The sequence below is a fragment of the Aethalodelphis obliquidens genome, unplaced genomic scaffold, assembly GCF_003676395.1.
Source record: "Aethalodelphis obliquidens isolate GAN/ISIS:26980383/991018 unplaced genomic scaffold, ASM367639v1 scaffold31, whole genome shotgun sequence".
NCBI classification, from domain to species: Eukaryota; Metazoa; Chordata; class Mammalia; order Artiodactyla; family Delphinidae; genus Aethalodelphis; species Aethalodelphis obliquidens.
The window spans coordinates 12,099,406-12,111,721 of record NW_020837975.1 but is presented as its reverse complement, the minus strand read 5'-3'; positions in this window follow the sequence as shown (position 1 = coordinate 12,111,721).

The window sequence follows — 12,316 nt, the reverse complement described above, 5'->3', positions numbered from 1 at the left end:
ATTTAATTATTTGTTTATATTCTGACTGCATTGCCTGACAGTGGCTTTGTCTGTTTCTTAATTGCTGAATTCTCGGTGTCTAGAAGTGGCCCAGCACAGAACCGGAGCTCAAGAAATATTTGTGAGAGGAATGAATAAGTGAATAGGTGTGATTGTGTTTTCATATGGGGATGGAGGGCAATGTGACAGTCAGCCAGGACTCGTCTCCTTCTTCCTGGAGAGAGGAGAAGGACCAAGTGTTTTGTAGCTTGGTGGGGCTTTAAAATCTTACTGTGTTCCAGTTCCAGGAGAGATGCAGTAAACCCATGGCAGCCTGTCTCCCACTGACTATAAAACCTGAGCAGGGTGTACGGAACGGCTATTTGAAGTCTCTGAACAGTAAGTACCAGCAAGTGAATTGGGGGGTAAGAGGCACCAGGATTCCAAGTACCACTGAACTGGTGGTGAATTGAGCCTGTTTTTCCGTCGGGCCTCCCCTGAGCAGAACTCAGCACAGCCTGAAACCCAGAAGTGAGTGCTAGGTGCAGAGACACAGAGAGAGAGATGCAGAAGAGACCCCCTGGTTCTGGTTAGACCAGTGAAAGAGGGGACTCCTAAAACTCAGAACATGGGGAGGCACCCCGATTTTTCCTTTCTTTTTTCTCCATGCTCATGTCCCAGCCACTAGGGAGTCGGTGGCAGGAGTGGGAGTGGCAGCCAATGTGTCTGTCAACATACAAAGGCAGTGGCCAGCCCTCTGAGGAAGGGGAGCCTGTGCTCTGGCCTCAGGGTGCTCTTTCTTCCTGCTTTGGGGGCTGTGTCCCCCCTGTTGGGCACCTCAGGGCTCCTGATACCTGTCACTCTTACCTGTCAGTTTTTAACCTGGATCGGTGGGTGTGGAGATGCACATGTTCTTGGGGACACAACAGCTGTCACATCTGGGACAAGTTAAGAAGCCTGGCTCCAGACTCCGCTATAAATATTCTGTGGCCGAGCTCTACCCGTCACCCCAACCCAGGTCCTGACCTCAGATGAGCTGAGCCCCGCCCACTGGACCAAAGTGCAGAGGGAGGAAATAATGAGCCACCGGTCTTTTAAAAACCGTCACGATCCCTGGGTCAGCTGCGACTCCTGCGTGTGGGGAGTGGGGCTAAGCTGGAGGTCAGGGAAAGGGGAGCAGAGGAGGAATGCCAAGATCTAGCCTTCCGGGGCACTTGGATGGGCCAAGCCCTGGCATCTGTGATGAAAGACAGAAGCCCAAGAGGTGGGGCCCCTGCTGACCTTCCTTGACTGTTCTGAGACTCCATGAAAAGGAAAGTTCTTAACGATGCAGAAAGGGCTTTATGAGTAGAGAAGGGAGAAGCTTGTGCTTCTTTGCACATGCGCTCTGCCAGTTAATCCTCAGTAAGCCCGTGACGTGGGGTAGGATATCCATGTTCCAGATGAGCAAACTGAGGCACAGAGAGGTTAAACAAACCTCTATGTCAAAGGTCACAGTCCTGGGGAGTGACAGGGCTGAGGAAGCCTTCAATAAACACATTTTCCTGTGTTGGAATTGATATGAAACCTAGACAGTTCCTTAATTCCTAAAGTCCTGACCCCTAACACCTGGGCCGTGAACTTTAAGAAGACAGAGGCCAGCAGCCCTGTGCAGGAGACTAGAAATCAGAACAATTCACATTCAGTGACTTGCTGAGTACAAGATGCTCTGCCCCTTGTGGTGAGATGTGAAAGCACTTAGGCCCGGGCCCATGAGGTCTTCACAAGTCTCCCTAAGGAACCGTCTCTGGTTGACAAGGACTGGTGTGCTTCTCATGCAGCCCTCTCTGGTCCCCTTGTGTCAGGAATGCCCGGCCTGGGAAAGGATGGACTGGCCAGAGGACTGCCTGGTGCAAGGTGGCTCTCAGCTGAGGATTCATGGCACTCTTCGAGGTCTGCAGACCCGCGTGCCTCACTTATCAGAGAAAGCGACTGAGGCCTTCGAAGGGGAAGAGATTTGCTGAGTCCAACCAGGAGTCAGTTAAGACTGATGGTTGTTTCTGAGGAAGAGGAGGCCTGAGGGAGCAAACTCTGGCATTAAAGTTTGGGGGGACGTGGTCCTGTGGGCTTGTGGGAGGAGCAGACAGTGGGCAGGAGAGAACAGTGAGGGGACTCCCGCCTCTTCATGAGTAAGGCGGGGAGCCTTTAGTTTTCAGCCTCAGTTCTTTAATTGGCAAATTGGCCTCAGAGGCAGATCGAGCTCAGGCAGCTGTGCATTTATAAACGGAGAAGCACTGAGTAGTTAAATCCATGACACCCAGAACTGGAGAAATGGAAGGCTAACAACCTCCATCGTATTTATAATATGTACCATGAGCACACTGTGATCGTTACATCATGTCAATGACAATATTGGGTATACTGGGCTCTAGAATCACTGGACTGGCACGGAAAGTGCCTCCGAGGCCGTCCAGCTTAGTCTCCCTTACCTGATATTAGAATTCTCTGATCCGTATTTGTGCCAAAGAGTACTGACACCATCCTGACTAACAATGGGCATGTTGAATTTCAGAATCCACCCAGGGACCGGGAGAGGAGGTCTGTGCCGAACCCCCTCCAGGCAGCCCTGGCCAACCAGATCCATTCTCTTGTCCTCTTGGACCCTGAGCGCAGACAGATTCGGCATCCAGGGTGGCCTGTCATCACCATCTGAACAAGAAAACCGGCTCTGGGTGAGGAACTGGACTGGAACACTTTCTGTGGTGTTTGCCATGCTCTCACCCCAGGAAGGGAAGGACAAAAGGGCAGATGGGCACAGGGGGTGGAGATGGTGGCCCACTCCCCCAGACCCAGGAGGAAATGGGCCCCCCTGTCCCAGTATCAACTAAAAGTCCCCGAAGAGCTCCTGATATCACTCCAGAGTACACCTCACAGCGCAGGGCCCTGATTCCCTGTGGATCACGTCTCCCCAGATGTGGTCAGCACTGCTGCCGCATTCATCTGTCACCTGGGAGTCATCGTCTCACACAGTTGTTCCTTAGCGATCACCAAGAAACCACACCGGTGAAGAACACTGCCCCACCCTGCCCCCAGCCTTGCCCAGTACCTGGCACTGGGGGGGAGCCCATTCCTTCGTGTTAACAGAACACTCTCCACAAAATGTAACCACACGCAGGAAGGTGGTCCCACTCCTCCAAGTGATGCAGGCTCTGCTCTAGAGCTGTTGAGGCCACAGGAAGTGATCACTACTCGAGGGGTGGGGGGGGTCCCTCGAGTAGTGGGTAGTGAGGCAGCCAGGGACCAGGGCCCTTTCCCTGTAATTCTCATCTCTCTTCTTTCCCAAACTCAGTCCACCTGTTGGGATAGAAAGTAAAGGTAGACTCTTGTCCTAACTTCACCACTCCATGCACCACCTCAAACAGTAAAGAATAAGGTATAAAACACTCTCTTAAAGGAACCTGTTCATCCCAGCCTGATGCAAGAGGGACTCTGTTGGAGCCTGGGTGATGGTAGGGCCCCTCGGCCGTGGGTGAAGCAGACATCCTGGAGTCGGCTTCGAGGCAGACTGGGGGTGCTCCAGGACACTTGGCCGAGGAGCAGAGACCTGGCCATGTGAAGACTTGACTTCACTCGGATGTAAGTGGAGGGGCAGAGCGGAGCCGTGGTCAGGGAGGGGAGGCGGGGAGCAGGGATGATGGGAGGGGCCATGTTTTCCTCGTACTAGGATTCCAGCTCACATCCCAGTCTTGCCTTCTGAGCAGTCCTGAGAACCCTCACCCGAGAAAGGAGGAGGGGCTCAAGGGAGGCTTTGGGGCGGGCCTGCAAACAGCGCATCCCCTGCCTGGGTAGGGAGACCCAAGGTGGAGCCTTGGGCAATAGCCGAGGGCAGTGGAAGGTGGTCCCTGGAGGAGGCTCCTTGCCAGCTCCCCCGACCCTGCGTAAACCAGTGGGGTTAAGGGAGAGGGCACCCAGTTCCAATGTCCACTGATCAACTGAGCCCTGGCCTGTGGGGCAGCTAGTACCAGCATGGGGAGTGCCCGGGGGGTGGTGGGAGTTCCACTGGAGGTAGGAGTGGAGAAGACAGTTGTCTTGGGCAGTTCAAGATGGTAGAAAGCAATAACAAATTTTGACCACATCTTCTCATGGGAAAGGCCAACTTACACTCTCCAAAGAGAGTCCAGAGAAGAGAGTCACGGTGGATGTCCACATGCCTCTTTGTTGTTTGGGTTGACACACTGTGCTGGGTGCCTCACTGTCCTTTCTCATTTCGTCTTCATAACAGCTCTCTGAAGAGGGCGTTATTGTCCCCTTTTATAGACGAGGTCCCTTGCTGGTGGGTGTGGGGCAGGATGATTGATGCTGACGCTCTGATAGGGAGAATCTTGGGCCACGAGACTGGGCGCCCTCTGCACCATCCCTGCATCCAGCTACCTACTTCCAGCCAAGGCTTCCTGGCTCCTTGACAGTCCGGGGGGAACATCACGTGGGGGGAAGGGACACCAGGACCCCCAGAGGCCAGAGTGACCGAAAGACAAGGACATGGGGCATGTTGGCACCACGGGCAGGGTGGGTACAGAGGTGCACACCTGGGCTTGCTAAATGCCCCTGGGCTCTGCAAGCCCCCTGCTGTGGAGAGCTTTGCCCAGCCCTTCCCATTCAGTACAGGACTCCTGGGACATTCTCTGCGGAAGCAGAGGCTTTGGCTTTCTGCCAGGCCAAGGAGGACTACTCCTGCCTCATGCCACTCATGGTGGCTTTGGAGTTTTCTCCCCCCTCCATATCCACGCCTCCATTCTGGGAAGGCATCGTATTTAACGTACTGGCCTTCAGCCATACGGTAGACGGGGGTTGGGTATTCTCCTCCTACTGTATGAATCACCACACACACAGACGAGGGCTTGGAGCAGCGCTGAAGTTGGCAAGGCCCGAGTGCCACAGAGCAAGGGTCACATCCGCCTGAGTTTGGCGGTACCTCCATAGACCACACACGGGTGTGTGATCCTACGTTTCCCAAACACCTGTTGTCCAGAACAGAATGCCCCAGCTTGGGTCAGGCCCTGGGCCAGAACATTCATAAGCTTAGGTCCCTGCTGGCCTCTCTCCCCCTATCTCCTTGTCAGAGTAGAGATGGCATCCCCTCCCCCCAGACTGCTCCTGGGCAGGGAGTGGTCAGGTGGGGGGCAGGGAGCTGGGGGGAGGGGTGCCCCTTCCGTCCTATCTGATCTCAGACCTTCCTCCTCAGGGCCCAATGCCTGGCCCGGCTATATTTAGAAGCTCAACTCAGTAACTAGAGCGACTGGACCACCGCAGCTCCTGTCCCCACCCCTTCAAAGGACTCTGGAGGGGCCAGTTCCTCGCACCTTTTAACCAAGTCTTCCATTTCTCCAGGCAACCAACAAAAGGCCTGGGCCAGGTGGTGGAGATGCTTGGGCTCTAACACAGGGGCTCTCTTTCCTGTTCTGCCTTCTTCCAGGCCGGGTAATTAGAGATCAGTCCTCAGAGCCATTCTGTTTCTTAGCATCGGCTGCCAGAAAGCCCGTTTACGTTAAGCTGGTCTCACCACTTCTAGCTGGTGCTACACTGCAGAGCACTGTCTCACACACACGGCCATCTGTGCGCCGCGCCTCACGTGGACGCCTTCATGGGCACACTCTAGTCCGCAGCAGTGTGCACCCGCTACGTGCCAGGCCAAGCTGGTCCAGGTGCAGGGCGCACCGCGGTGGAGTAGAGGGCCAGGTCACTGTGTCTGTGGACTTTACATCTCAGTGGCAGAAACAGTAAACCAGGAAGTAAGACCGTGTCAGGTAGTGAGAAGCGCTAAAGGAAATACAGCACATCTATGTGTAGTAGGTGACGGGTAAGGGGGGTGGGGTGGCAGCTTCAGATAGTGTCACCGGGCTGAGCCTGTCCCAGGAGACATGAAAGCCTGAAGGCCAAGCATTTCAGGCAAAGGGACAGCAAAGACAGAAGCCCTATGTGGGAATGAACATGGTGTGTTTGTAGCTGGACAGCAGTAGCAGGGCTGGGGTGAGGAGGGATGGTAGGATCTGAGGTCAGAGATGTCAGCAAGGGCCGGGTCTGAAGGGTTCAAGAAGTCAGATCTTGGACTCTGCAGTCACGTTTCCTGGGCCCAGTTCCCTCCTGGGCTGCTTACTAGCTGTGTGACCTTGAGCAAATTACTTAACCACTCTGGGTCTCTGGGGAGGTAATGACAGAACTTCCTTCTGAGTTGTTGTGATGATCAAATAAGTTAACATATGTAAAGAGCTTAGAACGCTGCCGGGCACGTAGGTGCCATGTGCATGTGTGTCAGCTATTCCTCGTCATAGGTGCCATGTGCATGTGTCAGCTATTCCTTTTTAATAAGCGTTTGCTCTTATGATCAGCCTCGTTGTCATTACAGAAAAGGGGCTTAGATCCTGAGAGGTGTGTGTGTTTTTCTGCTGGGACAAGTTCTGGACTGGAAATTAGGAGAGAACTGAATCTTACTCCTTGTTCTGACTTCCCGTCCCTGGGTGTCCAGTCCCTCTAAGGGGAACCAGAACAGTCTGGTTCCCCTTAGAGGGACTGGACACCCAGGGACGGGAAGTCAGAACAAGGGACCCACAGTAAGCAGTTGACACAGGAGCTGGTTCTGAAGGGTGAGGTCTTAATAAAAAGGTAAGGTTTTTACCCAGGGAGTGAGTTTTAATCTCATCAGGGGAGTGTCATAGGCTGGCTCACACTCAGAGGACACATCTGTCACCTGGAGCAGGGAGGGGAGGAGGGCAGAGAAGTGAGGGGGCAGGCCCAAGCCTGGAGGAGACTGGACAGCAAGGCTACTTCCCAGGAGCCTTCCTTATTGCTTTTGGCCTCACCAGGTACTGTGGAGATGGCTGGGATAACGGCATTAAAGGCCCAAGGTCAGGTGGGCACTGGGCTTGCGACAGGCCACTGCCTCATTTTTTTCATCTGTCAAATGAGGGGGTTAGGGCTTCCCTGGTGCTGCCGTGGTTGAGGGTCCACCTGCCGATGCAGGGGGCACGGGTTCGTGCCCCGGTCTGGGAAGACCCCACATGCCGTGGAGCGGCTGGGCCCGTGAGCTATGGCCGCTGAGCCTGCGCGTCCGGAGCCTGTGCTCCGCATCGGGAGAGGCCACAACAGTGAGAGGCCCGCGTACTGCAAAAAAAAAAAAAAAGAAAGAAAGAAAAAAAATGAGGGGGTTGGTAGAGACAGTCAATAAGCTCTTTTCTAGCTGCCCCCCTCAGAACACTCATGGGAGGCTCAACCACTGGGGTGGGGTCAGTGGGGGAACCTCTTTGAAGATGAGCCGTGGGTCAGGGTTTGTTTTCCTCTCCAGCTGGAGGTGGAGGAGGAACTGGTGTGTGGACCCGGCTAGGTGCGTAGCCGGTCATCAGAAGTGCCTGCCCCTTCCCCAACTAGATGACCAGAGGCCCTGACAAGTTCCACTTATTTACAAACACACATTCGCACCCCTACAACGCACGGGCTTCTGAAAATGCGCAGGTAAGTCAAATTTTTGTAAATCAAATTCTATTCAATGTGGTTTGGTTGCTTTACTGTTTAAAGCAGCCCTGTTGCAAAACCTCTTGTGAAGTAAATAGCTCTCCCTCCATAAATACCAATGTTCATATTCAGGCTTTCAAAGTATGGGAGCCCCATCTGTTCAAATGTGTCTGTGTGTGTATGTCCCTGGGTGTGTGTGTGTGTGCCTTTGTGCGTGTGTGTGCGCGTTGGCATTCACTCTGACACATAAAAGGATCCATGAATGCAAATTGTTTCTTTCTCTCCACGGCTTTGTTGTGATATGTTGCTGGAAAAAGACACACTGTTCCAGCAAAGGGCAGCCCTTGAGTGGCTCAGATCTCTATCTGAGCTTGCAGCCTATCCTTCCTGGCGTCTGACTGCGACTCCCCAGGGGCATACCCATAGGGTGGCCACCTCGGGGCGAGGCACAAAGGGAACTTAATCATTTGGGAAACATGAAAAACCTGCCTTAGCCTGGCATGGGACAGGGAAGGAGAGGCAGATGTGGGAGAAGGGGGTGACTGGGGATCCTCCTGGAATTCGTTCACCAGATTGCATTCTACAATCAGTTATTCATCAGAGGACATCCAGGGAGCCACTGCTGTTTGCTTCCTGTTTGTCCGCAAGACCAGCACGGTGGCCCTAACGGTTGTGTATTTCCGTGCCTGGAAGAGTGGCCTGACTTCCCCTGGTAAATTCACGCCGCCTCCCTCTGCATGGCCCCTTGTCTCACCACCCCACACCGCTGAACTCTGTGCGGAGAAGCGTCCGCCTTGCTCCCCAGCCTTCCGCAAGCTAGAGCAGGGGCCAGCCGAGGAGACTCTGGAAAGCCTCTTCATCATTTATTTATGGTCCCTGGCCTCATCCCTGAAATAATTAGGGTTGGATATTTTCATATCATGCAGTTAATTGCCATCTGCGCTGCTTAACAAGTCAGGCCACTGGGTGGCGATCCTGGAGGCCCAGGAGGACGCTAGATGGCCGGTGTTGGCTGCGGCAGCCTGGGGGCAGGGAGGGGGAAAGGCTGTGGGCTGTGGGCGGGGCCGGGGCTCAGGTTCAGGGGAAAGTGGTAAGAACCTGCTTCTCCTCTGGGAGGAGAGGGAGACAGATCCTGGCAGAAAGCTAGATTCTCACTACAACAAACACCCCAGGAACTATCTTGAGAGCGTGAAGATTTCAGATCAGAAGCCCTGTGTTCTAGCCCTTCTGGTTCCCCAGAAGAGGGGTCTTCTTTGGGATCCCCGAGTCTGTGATTTGTTGAGGGAGTGCTCTCAGGAGAAGGTGTGAAGGAGTGAGGGGAGCAGGAGAAGAATCTGGGCCAAGAAGTCACTTCAGGTGAGGCTAAGCCCCGGCTTGACCCACGAGGAGCTCTGGAGCCGAATGGCATGTGGAGCTGTCCCACCTTAAGGCAAGGGGGCTGCCTTTAGTCCCTACCCAGCGTCATTAGCCAAGGGCTGTTCCCAGGACAGGGGCCTATGATGGAGGCCTTAACCTCCTGGCTGTCTCCCAGGGAAGTGTCTCCTGTTGGTAAGGACAACCTGCTGGACAAGGGCACATTGTAAGCCATTAGCAGCCATCACTGCAGCAGCTTGGGGCAGGTGCCTGACAGGTGAAGGAGATCCGGGTGGGGCACCAGGGGCATCTGATACATCCTTCCATGCTGAGGCTTGGACCAGCCGCTCTGAGGTCCAGTACCCTCCCACGTGGAAGAGGATTGCTGTCTTGTAGTGCAGAAGGGTAGCAAATTGATGGAGCGTGTTGGAAGGCATCTTTTAGCTGTGATGTGCTCTGTAAATACCCAATAGTATTACTGCACATAACGCCCTGCTGTTGGGGAAGAAGGGCCCGGATTTAACTTTGCATGGGGCTGGAGTACACAGACCAACGCTTGGCTGGATGTACAAGGGTTCTCTCGTGCCCCTCTCCCCTGGCCCGGGCTCCCTCCGTTAGACAAACCTTCCTTTGGGGAGGTATTATCCTTGGGGATAACTTACAAAGTGGAGGGGGTTAATTTCCAGCTCTCATTCATAGATCACAGGTACTAGTGTGAGACCATTTTCAGGCCTTCTTAGACTAGAGCAAGGGAGAGGCGTGAGGGCCAAGCAGACAGGCTCGGGGTTCCACCGAGGGGGCTGCAGGAGGGCCTCTTCCCATCCTCACCTATTCTGGGGCAGGTTGACATGGAGGCTAGAAAGGGCTGAGCACTCAGGCTGGCGACAGCGGCCCTCTGTCACCCAGAGAATAATGAGTCCAACGGCAGCACTCCCTCCCTGCCCTGCTGAGCCCCCTTCTTCCCTGTGCCCCAGCTCGTAGGAAAAGGAGGGGCCCCCGCCAAAGGTGGCCCCTGTGTGATGAGCGAGGATGCCTCTGTCCAGGGCGCACCCCAGGAGAAGTGATCACTGGGGGAGGCAGGGGAGGGGGCGGGGGGGACAGCCCTCCATTGTGACAGGTCCTAGGGAGACAGGCAGCTCCTGGGAGCCCAGCCAGGCCTGTGGGGTGAGGGGGGGGAGGGGAAGCTGGTCAACAGAGCCCTCTGATGTGCCTGGGGCTGAGTGTGGCCTGGAGACAGCAAGTGTGAACAGCCTCAGGGTCAGAAAGGCTGACTGCTGTCTGTCAGGCCTTCAAGGGAGAGAAAACAATGACATTCTGGTGCCCTTTTCCTCCTCAGGAAGGGACTGCAGTGCCTCAGCCTCCCACATCGCCTCCCTCCCCCATGCTGGGCCCTGCTTCTTGGGGTGTCCTGCCTTGGTGCCCCCTCGTGATGTCAGATGTCACCCTGCCAAGAGTCGCACCTAGGCTCTTGGGTGTGCCCTATCTCCCAGGGATGGGGAGGACTGAAAACTCCAGAGAATGCCTGGGCTTGGGGGAAATGCACGTTCGTTGTCATTAGTGGGAATGGGGATTATTTCTAGGGAAACAACTCGATTCCACCTTACAGGGCATAAGTGTGTGTGTGTGTGTGTGTGTGTGTGTGTGTGTTGGGGCCTAGGACGCACTGTCCCCCAGCTCAAGAATAGATGCCTACATGGAACACACAGGTCCAGACTCATCAAGGACCAGTCTGACTTAGGAAAGCTTTGGTTTCACTGCTGCTCACCCAGCACGAGGCTGGGCTCTGTGCACCAAGGTGGGTAGGAGAGGTGGGCCAGGCAGAGCCCCTGCCTCAGGGCCCGCAGAGTAGATTTACTAAGAGGAATAATGTGGAGTGGCCGGGGTCAGACCTAGGGGATCAGAGAAGGGAGGCAGTGCAGAGTCCACCAAAGTGGTCAGGGAAGGCTGCATGGAGGAGGTGGGGTTTGAAAGAAGTGCAGAACTTGAACTGGGAAAGAAGAGGAAGGAGAGGGTGAATAGGGAGGGCAGCTGTGCCAGCTAAGTACAGGGGCAGGAAGAAGAGAGGGAGCCTGGCTGGAAGAAAATCTTGCCAGAATCATCATCATCATGGAGCTAATACTAACTGAACACCTACTATGTCCCAGGCACCATTCTCAGAGCTTTCCATTAAGCTTTCACTTAATCCTCACAATGACCCCATGAAGTAGGTACTATTCTTCCCATTTTAGGGAGGAAGAAACTGAGGCCCAGAGAGGTTAAGTAATGGGTACAAGGACATTCAGCCAGTGAGTGACAGCATCAGGATTTCAACCTAAGTAGCCTTGGTCTGGAGGCTCTTCTCCTAATCAGTAAGCCTTTCTATACAAGCTGGCACACACTGAGTGCTTACTATGTGCCAGACACCATCCTGAACATTTGATTCATGGAAGCCTCACTGTTGAGCCCATTTTACAGATGAGAAAACTGAGACCCAGAAAGTTGCACATGAGATTACTCAAGGTTACACAGAGATCAGTGGAGCCCGCACTGGACCCCAGGCCATCTGAGTCCTTAGTGACCCCATGACCCCTCCACATGGAGCGGGTGGGGAGGTGGTGTGGGTGAAGGCTTTGCCCCCAAGCACTGGGAGCCCTTGGGTGATTTGATCACCGGGAGGATGCACACAGCTGGGTCATTTGTTAATGGGCTGCTTGTTAGTAGTGGGTGAGAGACTCAGCCTAGACACAAGCTTATTATGGACACGGGAAGCCCTTTCTGGAAACTCCACTCACCCAGTAGGTGGGGCGAGTTTTCTAGCTGGGCAGAGAGGCTCTGTCTCCTCTGTCCCCTAACTTGGGCCCCACTTCCTGGGAGCCTTCCGAAGCTGGGGCAGGGCAGAGCCTGCCTCCTCTGTGGCTCCTGTGGCCTAGTTTCCAGGCAGCCTCCAGGTACTGGGGCCTGGCAGGCAGGTTATAAATATCCCCGAGTGACAGTGAGACCTTCACTCTGACGCTGACGTGGATTAAGCTGGACGTGCGGCCTCAAGGTCATCGGCATGGCTGTGGCATCCGCTGCTCTGGGAGGTCTAGTTGAGGCCGGTGCCAAGGTGGCAATGGCAGGGGAGCAGGGCCCTGAGCCCCCAGGTCTGGCCCAGCTCAGACTTTCCTACTATGTGGGCGAAGTTCTTTACTCCTGCTCTTACCTGCTCTGAATCTCCCCCCACTGCCAGCTTCCTCTGCCCTCCCTCCAGCCTGCCCTCAGCAGGTTTTCTTAACCCAGTCTTGGCCTAGAGGCCCTCAAACCACAGGCCTTGGTTAAGGGGATGTGTTGTCAGGTAGGGGAATGGATTGGTGGGCAGATGGGTTGTCAGGGGGATGGGTTGCCAGGTGGGGGACAAGAGGTGCTGGGGAAGGAGGTGCGGCTGAAGAGAAGGTGGGCAGAAAGCCAGGAACTGCCTCCAGTTAACAACCCATCCCCCCCCCACCTGACAACACATCCCCCACCTGACAACACATCCCCC